We start from the raw sequence: 22257 nt of genomic DNA, 5'->3' as shown, positions 1-22257 counted from the left end.
TTTAATATTTCCAAAAGGCGGTCCATATGATTTTTGTTTGTTTTTATGTAATTTGTAAGAAACGACTATTTGATATTAATTTTGATGAGAAAAACTTATAGTATATTTGTTTGTACAAACATATTTCTATTTTATGATATTAAAATAAAGGGCAAAGATCTTAAACTAGACCATTGTGATATGAAATACTCGAGTTGGTCAAAATTCATTTAGTATAAAATAAAATAGTCATATGATACATCGTGTGGCTATCATTGATTCATTCATTTTTCCGCTGAATTTATGTTCAAGGTAAAATGGGACGAACTGCAATGCAATCGTTCCAAACTTTGTCATTCCTCTTCAAAATTTCAGTTTTGTTTTTGGCATATGCTGGCCATTGGAGTGCATTTCTTGTCAAGTCATAATGGCAGGATTTTCCAACATCATTCACAAGGCTATGACAACAATAATCACTAACAATTTGATTTCCGACAAATACAGCAGAGAATATTTGTTTACCACATTCTGCAGGCTTTAATTTGCTTGCACAATTAGTTAAATACTTCTCATACGACGACAATGGCCTTGGGGCAGAAGTAACATCATGGGAAGGACCTCCAGAAGGTGGCTGAGAAATTTCAGAACACAATGACGTTGTGAAAAGCAAAGTAAAACTGATCATAATAGTCACAACATCGTAAAAGCCATTGAATGATGCCATGCCTATTTAGAGAATGATAGTTTAATCAAATTCTTAAAGATGATTTGCTTAGGTGAATTGGTTATGAACAAATTCTTATTTATAATATATGTAACACTATATTAACGTAAAAATGTATTTAGTATGTTGTTGTAACTCTCATAAAATACTAAGAAAGGTAAGTTTTCAAGTTCTAGAGAAACCGGGTTTTTTTATTGTTTTTTTAACTTCTCTTACAACTTTTACATATTAAAATAATCTAATTTTGTAACTTGCAAAAGTTTATGTTACATTTTAAAATGATACTTAAAATTTATAAAACAGACATTATTTTTTATTTCGAAGAAATCTCACTTTTACCTAGACATTTTGTATCCTATTTTGACTTGTCGTATTTTTTTAAAAAAACTATTTAATCAAGTCGGTCCACGATATCATGGTTTTCTTTTGGACTAATATTAAATTTGGATAATGATAGGTTAAATCAATTCTAAAAGGTTTAAAATAAAATCTTACGTGACAATAGAATATGATATACAAAGAATGAGGTAAACAAAGATAGATAATCAACTATGTTAGGACAAAGAGATTGTGTTCATATTTCTAAGAACTAATCATTACCCCGAAGTAAATCATTTTTCCACAAAACAATGATTAGAAACAAATACATGAAGCATGTATTTAGTAATATCATCTCCATACGCCCTCATTCAAATCCAAAGGATAGGGAAAGAGACATGAGCAAATAGTGATTGGCGAGGTGATCGTGTTTTCTACTATTCTTACATTAGGCGCCCAACTAATTCACATATAAAAATATGATACTTTTTATGTATTGTATCTTCTAAATCAACTGTATAAAAGCTATTTTTTCATTAAAAATTTAAACTTATGGATTATATAATTGAAGCTTTTCATTATTTTTTCATGCTTTAATTTGTTTTTTGGTTTTGACTTATTTAAAGTTATTTTAAACCGCGTAAATGAAATAGTTTTTTCAAAATATAAAATAAGAATGTACATGAAGTTCTACTAGTTTTTTTTTATTGAAATTACAGTTTTTCAATATGACTTTTTTAACCACTAGTATGTGTTTGCTGATTATAAGAATTGGGGAAGGAAACTCACCTAATCGAACAAATATATTAGTTTACTTATTTAGGGTTCAACCTGCACTTTTATAACTTGTTTTAAAATTAATGGTTTAATCTTTTTTTGTTGTGAAGTTTTGGAATTTATTAGTTTTTCTAATAGTTTTTGAGACTCACATAATGGATCATGTAAGATAAATGAAACTCTAGTATTAGTTTAAATAAATATATTGGCTCGTATTAAATATCCTAAAAAGTATCAACTAAGCTTAAGTTATCAATAGAAAGTATGGACTAGACTTTCTTAGTAGTATTATTTTTGCGGATTTGTGTTATTTTAGTGATATATTGTTTTTTATTTTCTTTGCCTACGTCTTGATATTTTGGAATGAGAGATAGAAAGTTAGAGAGAGATATAGTGAAAAATGAGAGAGTATAGTCTACTTTCTGAGGTAATTACGAGCATATTTACTTTAATATTTCCAAAAGGCGGTCCATATGATTTTTGTTTGTTTTTATGTAATTTGTAAGAAACGACTATTTGATATTAATTTTGATGAGAAAAACTTATAGTATATTTGTTTGTACAAACATATTTCTATTTTATGATATTAAAATAAAGGGCAAAGATCTTAAACTAGACCATTGTGATATGAAATACTCGAGTTGGTCAAAATTCATTTAGTATAAAATAAAATAGTCATATGATACATCGTGTGGCTATCATTGATTCATTCATTTTTCCGCTGAATTTATGTTCAAGGTAAAATGGGACGAACTGCAATGCAATCGTTCCAAACTTTGTCATTCCTCTTCAAAATTTCAGTTTTGTTTTTGGCATATGCTGGCCATTGGAGTGCATTTCTTGTCAAGTCATAATGGCAGGATTTTCCAACATCATTCACAAGGCTATGACAACAATAATCACTAACAATTTGATTTCCGACAAATACAGCAGAGAATATTTGTTTACCACATTCTGCAGGCTTTAATTTGCTTGCACAATTAGTTAAATACTTCTCATACGACGACAATGGCCTTGGGGCAGAAGTAACATCATGGGAAGGACCTCCAGAAGATGGCTGAGAAATTTCAGAACACAATGACGTTGTGAAAAGCAAAGTAAAACTGATCATAATTGTCACAACATCGTAAAAGCCATTGAATGATGCCATGCCTATTTAGAGAATGATAGTTTAATCAAATTCTTAAAGATGATTTGCTTAGGTGAATTGGTTATGAACAAATTCTTATTTATAATATATGTAACACTATATTAACGTAAAAATGTATTTAGTATGTTGTTGTAACTCTCATAAAATACTAAGAAAGGTAAGTTTTCAAGTTCTAGAGAAACCGGGTTTGTTTATTGTTTTTTTAACTTCTCTTACAACTTTTACATATTAAAATAATCTAATTTTGTAACTTGCAAAAGTTTATGTTACATTTTAAAATGATACTTAAAATTTATAAAACAGACATTATTTTTTATTTCGAAGAAATCTCACTTTTACCTAGACATTTTGTATCCTATTTTGACTTGTCGTATTTTTTTAAAAAAACTATTTAATCAAGTCGGTCCACGATATCATGGTTTTCTTTTGGACTAATATTAAATTTGGATAATGATAGGTTAAATCAATTCTAAAAGGTTTAAAATAAAATCTTACGTGACAATAGAATATGATATACAAAGAATGAGGTAAACAAAGATAGATAATCAACTATGTTAGGACAAAGAGATTGTGTTCATATTTCTAAGAACTAATCATTACCCCGAAGTAAATCATTTTTCCACAAAACAATGATTAGAAACAAATACATGAAGCATGTATTTAGTAATATCATCTCCATACGCCCTCATTCAAATCCAAAGGATAGGGAAAGAGACATGAGCAAATAGTGATTGGCGAGGTGATCGTGTTTTCTACTATTCTTACATTAGGCGCCCAACTAATTCATATATAAAAATATGATACTTTTTATGTATTGTGTCTTCTAAATCAACTGTATAAAAGCTATTTTTCATTAAAAATTTAAACTTATGGATTATATAATTGAAGCTTTTCATTATTTTTTCATGCTTTAATTTGTTTTTTGGTTTTGACTTATTTAAAGTTATTTTAAACCGCGTAAATGAAATAGTTTTTTCAAAATATAAAATAAGAATGTACATGAAGTTCTACTAGTTTTTTTTTTATTGAAATTACAGTTTTTCAATATGACTTTTTTAACCACTAGTATGTGTTTGCTGATTATAAGAATTGGGGAAGGAAACTCACCTAATCGAACAAATATATTAGTTTACTTATTTAGGGTTCAACCTGCACTTTTATAACTTGTTTTAAAATTAATGGTTTAATCTTTTTTTGTTGTGAAGTTTTGGAATTTATTAGTTTTTCTAATAGTTTTTGAGACTCACATAATGGATCATGTAAGATAATTGAAACTCTAGTATTAGTTTAAATAAATATATTGGCTCGTATTAAATATCCTAAAAAGTATCAACTAAGCTTAAGTTATCAATAGAAAGTATGGACTAGACTTTCTTAGTAGTATTATTTTTGCGGATTTGTGTTATTTTAGTGATATATTGTTTTTTATTTTCTTTGCCTACGTCTTGATATTTTGGAATGAGAGATAGAAAGTTAGAGAGAGATATAGTGAAAAATGAGAGAGTATAGTCTACTTTCTGAGGTAATTACGAGCATATTTACTTTAATATTTCCAAAAGGCGGTCCATATGATTTTTGTTTGTTTTTATGTAATTTGTAAGAAACGACTATTTGATATTAATTTTGATGAGAATAACTTATAGTATATTTGTTTGTACAAACATATTTCTATTTTATGATATTAAAATAAAGGGCAAAGATCTTAAACTAGACCATTGTGATATGAAATACTCGAGTTGGTCAAAATTCATTTAGTATAAAATAAAATAGTCATATGATACATCGTGTGGCTATCATTGATTCATTCATTTTTCCGCTGAATTTATGTTCAAGGTAAAATGGGACGAACTGCAATGCAATCGTTCCAAACTTTGTCATTCCTCTTCAAAATTTCAGTTTTGTTTTTGGCATATGCTGGCCATTGGAGTGCATTTCTTGTCAAGTCATAATGGCAGGATTTTCCAACATCATTCACAAGGCTATGACAACAATAATCACTAACAATTTGATTTCCGACAAATACAGCAGAGAATATTTGTTTACCACATTCTGCAGGCTTTAATTTGCTTGCACAATTAGTTAAATACTTCTCATACGACGACAATGGCCTTGGGGCAGAAGTAACATCATGGGAAGGACCTCCAGAAGGTGGCTGATAAATTTCAGAACACAATGACGTTGCGAAAAGCAAAGTAAAATTGATCATAATAGTCACAACTGTAACACCCATACTAGACGTATCTAGAAAGTCTAACATGTGCATTAGTTTAGTACTGGATACAATAAATTTTTGCAACAATAAAACTTTTGAATAAATGTTTATACAACAACATGCGTTCGAACATAACTAACATAAACATCTCAACCATACATATATAATTACATCCTTAAAGTCCAAAGCATCCTGCAGCGACACGAACGCACACTTGCTGAAACATCCATCCGGCTACTAGCTTGCTAATCCAACCTGTTAATCTAAAACAAATAAGGATTGGGATGAGACATAATGTCTCAGTGAGTTCCGCCTAATCCTAGGCTATAGGTAACCTCAGGGGAAACCTACGGTCACCACGTGTCTAAAATACAACCTGCCGGTTGATTATACGTGTGTGGGGACATGCTTTCTTAGACGGCGGTGCTTGCTAGGGCCGTCTTAGTGTTCTTAGCTTGTTATAGGTTTCTCTTCTTATTCGTGTCAAGGCGGTTAAGGGGAAACTAAAACCGCAATGCCAAGATACTATCTACGCATCAAGGCCTTCACTTGCTAAAGTCTTGACACGACTCTAAACCGGACGATTAGGGAAAACCTAAGATCGTCGTCGGTATAGCTCTCTTTACTTGCTCACTTACTTACTTGAATAAGTTGTAGCTATCTTAATCTTGTCACAAAAGTGACTCTTTCTAGCCTGCTAGTTCTTGACGGTCTATGCCAAGGCTCTATGACATAACACTTAACCACATCTAATGCAATGCATAGTTAGGTTCATTGATTAAGTTAGCGTTGAACAAACAATTATCTTGATTCAAATTTTACGGATTAGTTCCGGGTGGAGTAGTTCCGAAATCAAATCCTCTTTCTACCGGTGAAAGGCTTAGCAAGAGCGCACCGGACTCCCTTAGTGAACGTGCGGGTCCCTTACGGCTTACCCCATTCCCCTTGGGAAACCTTTTATACCCATCCTTGGATGGAATACAAAAGACACGACACTCTTTCTTTCTTTCTTAAGTACTTTTTTAGTGACATGCATGAAGGTTAAACTTAACCATGCTAATTCTCTTTTACCTCGGATCCTAAACGATCCATCTAGAGGTAATCTTAATGCTTGCTTATCTTTCTTTGTGAATAGTTATCTAACCTTTCACACTTAGCATAAATACATTCTATGCATAACTCTATGCTTAACTATCTAGTTCTCGACAAGCTATGTCGAGGCTCTATATTCTTTCCCTTTCTTACTAATTAACTTGCTACCCATTCCATAACATAATTCTCTCATTTGCCATACTTTGCTAACTTGTCAAATACTTGCTTATTTCTTAATAAAACATTTAAATACCTATGCCTTGATGTCATGACTTGAGGGGTTTAACATAGTATAAGAATGCTCTAGAAAGCTGGACCGAAGTGCGTTTAAAAGGGACTGAAGCGAGCAAACAGCATGATGTCATGCTGTTACTCGCATCTGCGAGTTGCTCTACTCGCATCTGCGAGTTGCTTGCATGCAACTTACCCATTCGGTCTTCCAGCTCGCTATTGCGAGTACTTTACTCGCAACTGCGAGTTATGACAGTCCAGACCTGCAAAATTGGTGTTTTTGACCCAAAATCCTCAAATCCAAATGACTCAAAGCATAATATGACTCTAATGATCATTTAAAACTTCTAAAACATTTGTATAACAAGTATTTGCAAGCTTTGCAAGCATGGCATAAAAGGGGCAACTAAACTTATACTCATAAACCTTAAAATGCATATTAGCCTTACAAGACAAACACATAATCCCAAAGGGTGGGAACTATCTAAGGAACTCACCTAATGAATTCTTGTAACATCACCAAGTTCTAAACTCCAACAAGCATCATCTTGCCTTCACATAACCAAGCCCAAGTATGCTTCCTTGTTCCAAAGCTTTAGGTTAACCAAGCAACACAACCCCCAAAGCTTTCTAACCCAAAACCCTAATCTTGAATATCTTCTAAAGAGGAGAGGAAGTGAAAACAAACTTAATCCAAGCTACTCAATCTCTTGAAGGGTGATGGAGAAACCAAACTTGATAAAGAATCCATGAGGAAGGAGATTTGATAAGTTGGTGTGGTGAGGAGAGAAGAAAGGGCCGATGGAGAGGAAGAGAGGGAGAAGAAAATCTTTCCAAAGACTAGGAGAGAGAAAGAAAATGGGAAATGAGATATTTTTGTTGCCCAAAACCAATTAAATATCCCTCTCGCGTGAAATTACAAATATGCCCCTGCCTCAAGCGTATCTTAATGGCACTGATAATTTATCCGTAAATAACTGACATCACGCAAAATATTCCCATTAAACTTCCTTTTAATAATATACTATCTCTGGGACGATCGACTGGTAATATACAGTTACTAACAGGCGGGATGTTACAACAACATCGTAAAAGCCATTGAATGATGCCATGCCTATTTAGAGAATGTGTAACACCCATACTAGACGTATCTAGAAAGTCTAGCATGTGCGTTAGATTAGTACTGGATACATTAAAATTTACAACAAAACAACTACGACTGAATATATATATATATATATATATATATATATATATATATATATATACAACCAAATGCGTTCGTACATAATAATACAACTCAACTTTCTAAAGTATAAAGAATGCGTCCTTGCATATCCATCTCATCCTGCAGCGGTACGAACGAACACTTGTCGCATCATCCATTCGGCTACTAGCTTGCTAATCCAACCTGTTTATCTGAAACAAAAGAGGATTGGAATGAGACATAATGTCTCAGTGAGTTCCCCTAAATCCTAGGCTATAGGTAACCTCGGGGGAAACCTACGGTCACCACGTGTCTAAAATACAACCTGACGGTTGATTATACGTGTGTGTGGACTTGCATACTTAGACGGTCGTGCATACTAGGGCCGTCGTAATCTTATCTCACTTGTTAAAGGCTTCACTTCCTATACGTGTCATGGCGGTCAAGGGGAATCTAAAACCGCAATGCCAAGAATACGCTCTACGCATCAAGGCCTAAGCATACTATAATCATGACACAATTCTAAACCGGACGATTAGGGGGAACCTAAGATCGTCATCGGTATATCTTTCTCTATTCTTGCTCTATGCATAACTATGTTGTATCTAACAACATATTCTATCTTGCTATCATGCTAGTTTTGACGATCTACGTATATGTTCTACTATTCTTGACGATCTACGTCAAGGCTCTACTAATTCTTGACGATCTACGTCAAGGCTCTATGACATAACATAAATATATCTAATAAATATGCATAGTCAAGTTCATTCATAAAGTTAGCGTTTAACAAACAATTATTATCTGAGTTCATTTTACGGAAAGCCCCGAGTGGAGTAACCCCGAGCGCAATCCCTATCTATCCGATGGAAACCTATCTAAGGTATAACCAACGGCACTCCTGCAGTGACGTGCGGGATCCTTACGGCTAACCCCGTTTCTCCTAATGGAAACCCCTTGAACCAACCTAGTGTAATAGCCCGATTTTCGTTAGATTTATTTTATTATTTATTTGTGTTTGTTATATGTGCTCTTATGTGATTAATTGCCTCTGTGTGTATTTTTGGTTGGGGTTCGTAGAATTCGGTGTTAGAAGGGTATTTTAGTCATTTTGGACTTAGGGGTATTTTGGTCATTTTGAGGGCAGGGGTAATTTTGTAATTTTTGCCAAAGGTTATTTTTAGTGCTTAGTGAGGGTTTTATTTTACTAAGTGTTGGAGAGTGTAGTAATTATTTTATTTACCGTTAAGTGACCGTTAGTGTTATATTTTACCGGTAAGTGAGTAGTAACATTTTTGAGGTTGAATTAGAAATGGGTTAGGCCCATTAAGGTTGTGAGATAAGCCCATTAAGTGAGGCTTTATAAACTTGTGTTAGTGAAGAGATAGGGTTACAAACATTTTCATTTCATTTCACAATTAGAGAGAGTTAGAGAGAAAAGCTCAAGAGGAGAAAAAGGGTTTTGAAGAGAAGGCACTAGCTAGTGATTGTGGAGAATTAAGGTAAGAGGGTTAGGCTTCACTCATAATTTCATAACTTTTCTCTTTTACCCATTTTCATGAAATTGATGAATTGGTTTTAATTGATGTAAATTCGTGCATAATTGTTGTTGTTATGTTTGAGAACATGATTTGTATGATAATTGTGTTGTTGTTGTTGAATTTGTATGTCAAAATGGATATATATGAATATGATATGATTTTGTGTGAAATTGATGAAGAATGAAGTTGTGGTTGTTAAATTGTGGATGATTTCATGATTAGATGTTGTTGTTGTTGTTGTTAGATGTGTTGTTGATGAATTGATGCATTGGGTATCATGAATTGGAGAATTATGATGAGATTTGTTGTTGTGGTTCAAATTTGTGAAGTTGTGTTAAGTTGTTCATGTGAAGGACCAAAATGAAATTTTGATATATGAAGTTGTTGGCTGAGTTTTTGATATTGATGGATGAATTGAACTTGGTAGAATTTCTGTTTTCATGTTGCGATTTTGTTAGTCGAGTCGTTTGGGAGAAAACGGGATTTTCGTGTGAAAATTTGAGTGTTAACCGTTTTGAAAAATGAGTATGATGTGAGGTTTTGGAAAATGATTTTGGGATGGTTGAAACTTGAATTTTTCTGCACATTATGATAGAGCTAAGTGTTAGGAGAATGTAGGCGAAAACGGCATCGAAAACGGATTAACGGTTTGATTTTTATGCTCGAAAACGTGAAGGTTAAAAATCTGATGCTGTCTGTCAAACTAAGAACGTGCCACGATGCGGGACCAACGTGCCACGATTCTGCCCAGAAATTTTAGTGTTTTTGACTCTGGAAAAATCGTGCCACGATGGGAGACCCACGTGCCACGATCCTGTTTGACAAGGAACCCTAAAAATGCATTTTTCTTCAATCCAATTGCTTCCAAACTTGTTCCAAAGTGTAGGGGCTTTATCCTAACCATCAAGGGGTGTTTTATGAAGGAAATAACTTTGTTTAAAGGGGTCTATTGAGTTCTTATGTTGCTTGGCATTGAAATGAATTAATTAAGAGACGAACTTAGTGAATCGTATGATTTCGTTGTGTTTGACCGATGAATTGCTTATGTAATCTCTATTGCACGCATATGTGACTTATGAGAATACATGGCATAGGCAATTGAACTGTTTACTTGGTTTTGGCTTAGGTGCTCAATTATTTTCAATATTTTGATTTTTGAGACGAACTTGATTGAAAATGATCATTGAAGGCCAATTGCTTATGAACCCTCTATGATTAGATTGATATGATTATGAGATGACGTATGAATGGTTGTTAGGTGATTAATATGATGTTGTGATCATATGTTGTAATTGTTCTTTTATTTGGAATGTAAGCAACTATGTGGAGATATGAACTATATGATATAGTTGAATGATGATTATAGCCGTTGACTTAATGCCGTTGATTATAGCCTTTGAATTGTTGTGAACATATGCATAGTGAATTGAGTCATATGTTCATGCATCATATGCGTGTCGGATGTTATATCCATATTGATGTTGACTATAGCCGTTGATAATGATGTTTTTGTTGCATCATGGGTGACGACCTTGAGGAGAATTGGTACCACATGCATCTAGAGAAGAGTCTAGAACATTGCATGCATTTGAATAATTGATGAGTTGTGTCATAATTGAATATATGACTTGGTGAATTTGTGTATTGGTGAAATTTGGTGAATGTTGTGATTGTGTGGATGGATGTATATGTACATTGGTGAATTTTGTGGATGATTGTGAATGATTGTAATATGCTCTAATTGCATGTCTTAATTGTTTGTGCTTATACACTTGGTGAATCAATTGATGTTGGTTATTTTAATAATAATGATGAGGTGATATTTGTATATGTATGTATACATATATGATGTAGTGATGTTCTTTGATAATGATGATGGCTTGCTTATAACTTCGATATGATGAATTGTACTTGTTGAGATAAGCATGCTAGATGAGTAATGAAGTGAGTAATGTTTTCATTGATTGATGTTGATAAATGATGAGCTTTTGTTGATGACTTGATTAGAGGTTGTATATACATGCTAGGCTATAATGTGATAGCTTGAAATGTAAGTGACGGGGGATAGTAATAATCATGTGATGCTAGTGTTCTAGGAGGGAGGGTTATGTATATGTGATACGTGTATGGTACACTTGTTGATATGAACTTGGAATGATAATATGCATGTGTTGTGATTACTTATGAATATATGTATGGATTGTTATTCTTGAATATATTCTTTCATTTCCAATGTTCATGATAAATGTTTTTCGTGGATTATGATGATGTAATGCTAACCCTCAGTGGTCTGTGGTGGACCGCCTACCTTTCTGTATGGACGGGTAGACGGCGTGCAGGATGCTTAGTTGTTTGCTTGATGATGCCGAGGAGTGGAGTTCCTCTTTTATATGCAAGTGTCTAGATTAGGGCTCTGATCTAGGATAGTTCTTGCAAGTTGGTTTTTATTTTTGGACCATGTATTTTGGAGTTGAGATGTGGAGATGTTTTGTGAGTTATATGTCTGTTCCGCTGCTATGTGGTATAACATGATCCTTATGCATGTATGAATTGTGGTTATTCGGAGACGTAGCATCTATTTCTAGAATATTTCTGATGTATTCGCGCGTTTTACCGCTTAATAGAAATAGGGTGTTACACCTAGTGTGGACACAAGAGACACGACCACTACATCTTGTTTACTAGGTGACATGCGGGTTCCTTACGGCTAACCCCGTTTCACCTAATGGAAACCCCTTGAGCCATCCTAGTGTGTACACAAGAGACATGGCACCTTTAACTTAAAAGTCTTGGTCTATATATATATATGCATGAGTATTAAATCTATAAATGCTATCTCTTTTACCTCGGATGCCTATACAATCCGACTAGAGGTAAACTATATGCTTGCTTAACTTGCTATGTGAAGAGATGTCTGATCAATTCACGTCTGGCCACACTCGTATGGCACTCTAGTTTCTATACGAAGAGAATACTCTATATCACTTCGTATCTAATCAAGCATACTACTCATGCCTAGCATTCTATTCATTACTAACTATTCTAGTTCTTGACAAGCTATGTCAAGGCTCTATTTTCATCCCATGCCTAGTTCTTTGCTACCCGAGTAACTCGGCTAAACTCTCTTGAATCACTCTTGCCATTCATGTTAAGATTGCCATGATTTTCTTTTCAAGAATCGTTTGATGTTATGTGCATTGCCTAGATGTTGTTTTGGGGTTATAAAGTTATAAAACGTCGAAAGAAAGACTCCGGAATGCCCCACGGACCACAGGATGGACCAACAGGCCAAAAGCGTGTTGGCCAAACCAGAGGGCTGCGCTAATAGCGCCCCTGGAGCGTGGGTCATCTGAAGAATTTCGCTATTAGCGTAGATTTCGCTAATAGCGTAGTTCTTCGGGTCTGTGGTACCAAATTTCCAATTTTTGACCCAAAACTCAATCTAATGGTTCCTGCAATGCACCAGAACATCCAGCAACATATATATACTTTATAAAACAACTTACATAGCAATATTAACATGTACAAAGCAAGATCAAGGCTAGGGTACTAAAATTCATATTTCTCTAATCTTAACAAAAATCATGTTTTGCTTGCAATTAAACACAAAATCCCAAAGGTGGGTTCTATCTAAGAACTCACCTAATGATTAGCACTTGATCTTCAAGCTTCAAGCATCAACCCTAACTTCCTCTTCGTTCTTGATCTTTAGCCCTTTCCTCCAAACCATGCTTTAATCTCTTCCTCCACTTGTTTCTTGCTTGATAAGCTGCCTTAATCCTTGCTTGATCATGATTTGGAAGAAGATTGGATGTCTTAGAGAGGAGAGGGAGGCGAAATTCTAGAGAGAAGGAGGAGAGAAAGGTTTTCCCAAAAACCTAGAGAGAGAAAGTGTGGGTAGAAATGAAGGAAAATGGCCCTTGTGGCCTTATATAGTCGCTTGCGACGTTTTACCACTTTGCCCTTCGCCTTAGTCGTGTTTACCTGACACTGACACATAAGCCCATGCTTGACTGATATTACTCATTAATATCTTTCGTTGTACTTAACATTCTTCCCCAAAATCTCTTTCCATGAATCTTAGTCCTCTGATACATTTAACAGATGAAATTTCCCTTTAGCTGACAAGCGGGATATTACACTCTACCCCCCTTAAAAAAAAATTTCGTCCTCGAAATTTAGAATCATCTACCAATCATCGCAACAAAAATCTATTTCCTTTGGTTTCTGCTATACGATATCTAATCAAAACCACTCTAGGAAGGTTGAAGAATACTTTTCTCAATAAAGCATACAATTTATCCTCTTTCTTATTCTGCATATGATTGAATATGGTCTCTTCAATCTTACTATCTTTATCAAAATCACAGAACTGTCTGAGAACATAGTGATTAAAACTAACTTTTGTTATAAGAGGATTTCTTGTCTCGGATCTATTCCTTCCCTGCTTAGCATGAACTATGCATCTACGTAACTTTTCTCTATATGAATTACTCAGGATTTGCCCTGCAGTGCTTACGTGTACCTAACACATCTTCCATGTATACATCTTATCATGCATACATAATCTGTTTTACCGCACATTGCGATTTATGCTTCTTACTGTTGCTACTTATCTTGATGATTCTACTCATCTCTAATCATAGTCTTATGAAACCTTTCTATCTCTTCATAATCTCCCTATACTGCAATTCATGGGTAACTTGTCTAGCTTGGCATGAAGAAGTGAACTCAACTACACTGATTCATCTGACAATCTATTAACCTGTCTGGCGGTTCACATACTCTTGAAACTTTCTACTAAGTCCTTTTGCACTTGCATTGAACACTCTTAGCACAAATCCGTGCATCCCGTATGACACTAATATCACATGGGCCTTGTCATTCATTCATAAAAACTTTATCTTCTACTATTGGCATACTTTCTAGCGCCATTGCTTGTTAGTTAATAACGATACTCATTCTAGCTTTTGTTTCTAAGAGTTTCTAAACTTTGGTACATAGGTTCTTGGAACGAATAAATACATGACTAGAAAAATATCATTTTTAAAACTGAGTCTATACTAGTACTGCAGAACCACAAGACGAGTCTTTATATCTGAAAAAGGTTTTACGACTCTCCTTCACACTTGTCTCTAACAAGCTGGTCCTGAAGTCTGTACGTCTTAAGTGAGCTTACTCGCTTACGACGTATCTCTTTAGTTTTAACAATGTGAAATTTCATGTTTTTAAAATAACCATCGTTCCCAAGTTCCTTAATACCAATATTAACTCTAAAAGTTATAAAATCATGGCTTGACACCATTCTAGAAAGTATCGTTATCATTTAACAAGTATGGTATAAGAGGGTACGTACTTCGTCAGGCAGAACTCATAAATCGTACTCCATTAACATAGCACATACTCTTTCTGACTAACCAACAGCTCTTCTACGAATTCGACATCATCAAAAAGGCAACTCGATTAATTCATATGTGTTAACTCTAGTCTTTCTCATCTTACCTGAGTGAAGATGCTTTCTTTAAACTTTTACTTTAACCATTACTGACTGCATAAGCATCTATACTTACTTAGCATAACGAGAACTCCTCGCTTTCCACATAATACTTCTCACTGAAATGGTATTTCTATCTCGAACATTTTCACAAAGATTCTTACTACAAAATTCCATGTTCCATGGCTACTGTTCGCAACTTAAGTAATTAACTTCCGTTGCGCTACTCTGATTCCCACCGGTTGGCTTCAACCAATACTCTGATCCGTTGAGACGAGTGAACTTTATTCTTCTTCTATTATTACATTAATATCTGCTTGAACTCTGCTCGATATTTCTATGTTGCATTCTACTCTGCAACCACGCTCTAATCTTTGCTGGTAAGATTGAATCTCAAGGAAACTTACCTCTGGACATATCAATGTCATACTTACTCTTATTCCCGAGCAACTTAACTCAAGGAGCACATCTTTGCTATTACATACCTACTATTCCATGAAACGCTCTTACAACCTCCCATGGTAGACTAATCTTGCATTCGGACATACTTCCTTATGCATCTAACATTGTAGCTTCGTATCTCGCATACTATGTGTAACATCCCGCTCTTTACCTAATGGAATTTTTATCCGACAAACGTATCAGAGGACTAAGAGTCATGGAAAATAAGTATGGACTTATGTATTAGAGTCAAGCTAAACACGTTTAAAGCAAGGGCAATTGGGTAATTGCACGTGGTAAGGATATTTATTTGGTTTTCTCCCAAAATATCTCATTCCTTTCCATCTTTCCTCTCTCTAGGTTTGGAGAAAAAGGAATTGCTCTTCCTTCTCTCTACTCTTCTCCATCGCCCTCTTCCCTCACTCACTCCATCAATCCTTTCCAAATCTTTCTCTTTTTATGGCAAGCTTCTAAATTATGTTCTCTCATCATCTCTTGAGTTAAGGAAACTTGGGGTTTTGTTTGATTTCTCTATGTCTCATCTCAAAAATGGATTCAAGAGTTAGGGTTTGGTTTTGTGGTAATATGGAAGATGGTTCAAGCTAGGTTTACTTCAAGATTAAGAATCATGGTGTTTGTGTGACAAGAAAGAGCAATAGGATGGATTGGATTAAGTCAAGGAAACAAGTGTTCAAGAGCTAGGATGGGAGATTTCTTGAGCTAGAGGCTTGGAGCTATCACAAGAACATGTCTAGGTGAGTTCCATAGATAGATTACCCACCTTTGGGATTGATTAATCTTGTAGAAAATCATGATTCTATGTTAGTTTAAATTTTATGGAACTTTAGTACCCCAAGCCAATCCTAGTTGTTTACATGTTAAAATTGCCATGAGATATGTTTAAATAAGTCTATGTATGTTGTTGGATGGATTTGGTGCATTACAGGGTCGAATTGGACGAGTTTTGGGTCGAAAATGGCGAAAACCCGCGGCCGGAACACGCGAAAACGCAGAATTCGCAGCGCTGCGCCTGTACAAGGGCGCTAGGCGCCCACACACAGGGAGCCAGCGCTAGGCGCCCCACTCCTGGCGCCAGGCGCCCCAGACAGGACAACGTTCGCGTTGTTCTGCGCTCGGGTGCTTGGGGGCAGTCGCGTGGGGGTCTGTAGCGATCGTTTCGGTGTGTTCTTGTACTGTTTTCACTTGTTTTTCTACTGGAACAAATATGGTTTTATCAAATCTTAAGAACTTATAAATGGCTTGGAATTCGGGTTTTCGGCACTTTCGGTCTTTAGAAAGTATTGAAAATTTGCACGCATCGTCAATTGATCCTTGCATCCTTAATCGTGGCAATCTTAGCATGTAACACGAGGGTGGCTCAAGAGAGCTTAAGTATGATGGGGTAGTAATAAGCTAAGAAAGGGAATGTATGTAGAGCCTCGGCTTAGCTAGTCGAGAACTAGTATGTTTAGCACGACTCCCTAGAAGGATAAGACGCGAAGTGTAATCTCTTCGCACAAGAGCTAGTATGATTTAGCAAGTACGTAAGCCGTGGTTTGACTAGTTAGTCTCTTCACCATGATTAGGTATGTTTATGATCAAGTATAGGTTACCAATAATCGGATCGATCAAGGTTCCGAGGTAAACATGTATGTATGATTATGTTTAACTTATGCACGACAAGACTATGACTACTAAGTGTAGGTGACATGTCTCTTGATATCCACATCAGGGGGATACAAGGGGTTCTCATTATGAGAACGATTCAAGCCGTAAGGGACCCGCATGTCACTGAGTAACAAGACGTAGGTGCTCGTGTCTCTTGTTATCCACGCCAGGGGGATACGGGAGGTTCTCGACCTAAGGGGAACGGTTTAAGCCGCAAGGGACCCGCACGACACCGAGGGAGTCCGATGTACGTACATCGGTCATGTATGGGATTGTTCTCGGGGTTACTCCACCCGGGACTATCCGTAAAATGAATCAAGATAATAACTGTTTGTTCAACGCTAACCCATGAATGAACTTAGACACGATTATGTTTATGATGATGATTATGTTATGTTTATGCTCATGATCGACCCCATGTATGATATGTTTAAGAACAACAATAAGAGCATGAGATGCTATTAGGCGAGAGCAAAATATGTATAGGACAAGTAAAGAATATGATACCGATGACGGTCTTAGGATTCCCCTAATCGTCCGGTTTAGAATCGTGTCATGATTATGTTATGCTTAGGCCTCGATACTTAGCGTGTATTCTTGGCAATGCGGTTTTAGGTTCCCCCTCGACCGCCATGACATGTATAGGTGAGAAGCCTAAAACAAGTGAGATATGACTATGACGGCCCTAGTATGCACTACCGTCTAAGTATGCATGTCCCCACACACGTATAATCAACCGTCAGGTTGTAATGTAGACACGTGGTGACCGTAGGTTTCCCCTTGAGGTTGCCTATAGCCTAGGATTAGGGGAACTCACTGAGACATTATGTCTCATCCCAATCCTTATTTGTTTCAGATAAGCAGGATGTTTATGCATGTTCGGAGCCGGATGAATATTACTTCAAGGGTTCGTTCGTAAAGCTGCAGGACGTTATGGATATCAAGGACGTATTTTATGTATGGATGAGTTGGGTTGTATTATTATTTATATGAACGTAACTTGATGTAAATATTATTCATTTGAAGTTTTTAATTGTTGTATATTTTAATGTATCCAGTACTAATATTAACGCACGTGCCAGACTTTCTAAATACGTCTGGTATGGGTGTTACAATTGGTATCAGAGCAGGTCGATTCAGATCGTGCCTTGGGTCATTAGATCACAACTAAGGTAGTGGGACCATTGGGTTCCAGGTAAAAGTTCTAATTGTTGTTGTTAGTTGAGCCTGATCAACTCAATTTAGCATTCGACGATTGGAATGGATGCCTGAGAGCTGAATAGGACCCAGGAGGAACGAAGTATGTGATGGAGATGCACTGGAAAGTGTGAACTCGGATAAATATTAGAAAGAGTTTGATCGTGCCAAAAGGTGGTCGGTGAACTAAGCAAGCACAAGTGTGAATCCTCCGGGAATGTAAGGCATGTTAAGAAAGAACGCTCCGACAATTCGAGTATGATGTTAGTGATACTTTAAGTATCCGTAAGTGAAGAAGTTGGATATATATATATATATATATTCTGGAACGTAAGTGTGAGACTACAATTGAAGGATAAGTCGACACATGTTGATGGAATTAGTAAGCTCTCAGGGATTGAGATATGAGAACAAAGATTTATATGTTCAGCGAGAATAAGGTTCTAATAGTGAATGAAGTTGAAGTCTTATGTGGAATTTTTATGTGTCAAGTGATATGATGAACAAGACAATGGTTCCTAATGTGCCGTGAATTGAATTGATTGGTGTTAATGCTTGTCGTGCAACAGTTATGAAATTATTTTTTTTATGATGACCAGAATGAATGATGTGCATCAGATTACTTGAGAAAATGAGATTTTTATGTGAAGTATGTTTTCTTGAAAACTAATTTTTAGAAAATACGCCAATAGCAAAAATTTCACTAATAGCGAAATTACTCCAGAGGATTTCGCTAATAGCGAAACTGGGGCGAAAATTTTCAGTTTTTCCAAAAACTGTCATTTTGTCTCTAGGGCCTTAGTAGCTGTTGGGGGTTGTTTTTACCATCTTTTAGGTAACCAATACTCTCTATAACATCAAGTATCGAATGCACATCACATCCTATGATTTCTAAGGAAGAAATGCATGGACAACTATTAACGGAATCAATCCGGTTCAAGGTAACATTAGAACTTAACGTGGCAGGAGCTGGCGAAGAACTTGGGTCAAGAGTTTTAAGGTTTGACTTATGGAACGGATTAAGTGGATGCAAAGACATGAGATGGAAAGTAAAGTGGTAGAGAATTATACGAATGTCACAAGATTTTCAGGTTTTATGAAGTCATGAGTACCCCCGGATCTATGTTTTGCTTAATTGAATTGCTAAAGCCCGTTAAATGTTGAATTCAAAAGTTTACAAGATTTTAGAAAGGTAGACACATATGGGTGATTGGAGTTGATGTTTATAGATTTTAAAATGGAATTTTGTAGGTACCGGTTGTTACGACTCACGTAGAGTGGGCTAAACTCACGGGAACTAAAGTTAGATGACACAGTTGTGTTGTCAACTTATTCCGTGATTTTAGAGCAACGACTGGGGCCAAACTTATTACGTTTTTATATAAAGAGAAATTGTCAACGCCAATGACCCGTGTGTTGTATTATAATGTTTTCTTAAAGAAAGAAATTGACGAACAAGCATCCGTTGATTACGCAAAACATAGTATACGAGAATACAGGGATGCAATAAAGCAAGATCAAGAAAAGCATGTATAATTTATGATGAGTCTTCTATGGGAAATTCGAGATTGCTCGGAGACAAGTTTAAAGTATGATAAGTACATGTCATAAGGTAAACTCAACTAAGGAGAAAGTAGGGTCTATCCTCAAGTAAAGTATTATGGTGATGTGACAAGTCTAAAGGTGTAAGATTTTGGCATTGGTTACCACATGATAGGTCTTGACAAGAGTTCAAGAAGATGATGCTCATATGTAGAGTTTCAGTTGTCTTAATGGATTAGAATATTGGTTAAAGCTAACTGATGGGAATCAGAGTGGCGCAACGAAAGTTAATAGATAAAGTTTCGGACAGTAACCATGGAACTTGAAAGTAAGAGTCTTCTTAAGAGGTATTATGGAACAAGCGAGGAGTTCTCGGAATATTGAATAAGTAATGAGACTGATCCGGTCAGCGAAGAATATGACAAAGGCATAATGGATATGACTTTATTTAAGTATGATAAGAAGGATATACGTAAGGATATGTGCTATGACAAAAAAAAAATGCAGGTAAGAGTCGAAAGGTTTCTTTTTGCAACTCAAATTAAAGATGGAATTATCAAGTGTGAGGCCGGTATTAAAAGAAGAAGTATTATGCAGGATGAGGTGACATTGTGTGAACGTAACCGGATATGATGTTTTGAAGATTCACGTTATTTGTTCTCAGAATGAGGAGATGAGATAATGTTATGAGGGTCAAGGATCCTATATGAATTATGTTATGCAATTATGCGAGTACCCAAGATATGCATGTAAGTCAAGAAAGAATAAGAAAGAAGTTACTTTAAAGTTCAAGAATTTCATTCTGGATGGAGATATAAATCATGAGTTATGCACGATTAAGTGCATACTCTCTTATGTCAGACCTGTTAAACGATCACGATACTTGCTATGAAGATTTCGAACTATGATTTAAAAACTCTTAAAATTTAAAATGGGTATTGAGAGACTTGGAAACGAAATTATTTAAACATGACAATTTTTTTCATAAAATTCTTTTAAAAGATTATGTCTCTATTCGTTCCAAGGATCCGAATACTCATGTTTAGAAAACTTTTTAAAGTAATATGTTAGAACGAGTATCGTTATGATTTAAAAGAAGCGACATTAGGAAATATGCGATTGTTATGGTGAGTAAGATGTGTTGATGTAACCAACAAAGTTGCTCGAAAAGTATTATGAAGCGCACAAGTATATGATAAGAGTATTCAAATGCAAAAGGTTTAACTCGGAAGTTTTAAGAGCATGTAAGTTACGAGATGGGTTGATGAATGTTATATGTATAGGCGTAATTAATTTCACCTCTCTATGACAAGTTATATGAGTCATCCATAAATTTGGGTGCAATAGGAATGGTAATGAGATCGAAAGATTTCTTAAGACTCTGAAAAGAGACAAGAAATTTGTAGAATCGTCAAGATAAGTAATGTTGGAGTGAGGAAAATGTCTCAAGGTACACTAAGTAGACTGATGTATGAATTATACGTTACACGATAGGATTATGTATACATGAAAAGATGTTTTAACGTTACAAGTAAGCACTGCAGGGCAAACCTGGTTTCTGGTAGGATTCCAGTTAAAAGGCAAATCCTGAGTGTTCATGTTTATGACAAGATACCATTAGGAATGGTTATGTTAAGCGGGTAAGATCCGAGTTTGAGACAATAAGTTTATGTGTAGCAAGGTAAGTTCTGAATCATGATATACTAAGAAAACTCTAAGTTTGAGTGATATTAAGACCAAGAAGGCTATGCTCTGTTGCATGTGGGTTAAGAAACAAGATGATTGGTAGTCGATCTCTAAATTTCGAGGACGAAATTTCTTTAAGGGGGGTAGAATGTAACATCCCGCTCTTTACCTAATGGAATTTTTATCCGACAAACGTATCAGAGGACTAAGAGTCATGGAAAATAAGTATGGACTTATGTATTACAGTCAAGCTAAACACGTTTAAAGCAAGGGCAATTGGGTAATTGCACGTGGTAAGGATATTTATTTGGTTTTCTCCCAAAATATCTCATTCCTTTCCATCTTTCCTCTCTCTAGGTTTGGAGAAAAAGGAATTGCTCTTCCTTCTCTCTACTCTTCTCCATCGCCCTCTTCCCTCACTCACTCCATCAATCCTTTCCAAATCTTTCTCTTTTTATGGCAAGCTTCTAAATTATGTTCTCTCATCATCTCTTGAGTTAAGGAAACTTGGGGTTTTGTTTGATTTCTCTATGTCTCATCTCAAAAATGGATTCAAGAGTTAGGGTTTGGTTTTGTGGTAATATGGAAGATGGTTCAAGCTAGGTTTACTTCAAGATTAAGAATCATGGTGTTTGTGTGACAAGAAAGAGCAATAGGATGGATTGGATTAAGTCAAGGAAACAAGTGTTCAAGAGCTAGGATGGGAGATTGCTTGAGCTAGAGGCTTGGAGCTATCACAAGAACATGTCTAGGTGAGTTCCATAGATAGATTACCCACCTTTGGGATTGATTAATCTTGTAGAAAATCATGATTCTATGATAGTTTAAATTTTATGGAACTTTAGTACCCCAAGCCAATCCTAGTTGTTTACATGTTAAAATTGCCATGAGATATGTTTAAATAAGTCTATGTATGTTGTTGGATGGATTTGGTGCATTACAGGGTCGAATTGGACGAGTTTTGGGTCGAAAATGGCGAAAACCCGCGGCCGGAACAC

The 22257-nt window shown here is 35.6% G+C and overlaps 1 long non-coding RNA gene across 2 annotated transcripts in view; it reads left to right on the top strand.

Annotated features, from left to right (window-relative positions):
* LOC146897822 (uncharacterized) overlaps positions 1 to 22257 on the top strand; it is a 68621-nt gene that overhangs the window by 44645 nt on the left and 1719 nt on the right. Inside the window, exons 1-2 of one of the 2 annotated variants that reach the window (XR_015021449.1) lie at positions 15409 to 15921; positions 17691 to 22011. This is a non-coding gene — a long non-coding RNA (uncharacterized LOC146897822). Of the gene's footprint in view, positions 1 to 15408; positions 15922 to 17690; positions 22012 to 22257 lie in introns of those variants that run through there. The other variant, XR_015021450.1, reaches the window with a different exon arrangement.

Source organism: Medicago sativa, chromosome 8 (genome assembly GCF_051527215.1).
Source record: "Medicago sativa cultivar Bolivia chromosome 8, Bolivia_mono, whole genome shotgun sequence".
Classification (NCBI taxonomy): Eukaryota; Viridiplantae; Streptophyta; class Magnoliopsida; order Fabales; family Fabaceae; genus Medicago; species Medicago sativa.
This window is presented reverse-complemented; position numbering and strand designations above follow the sequence as displayed.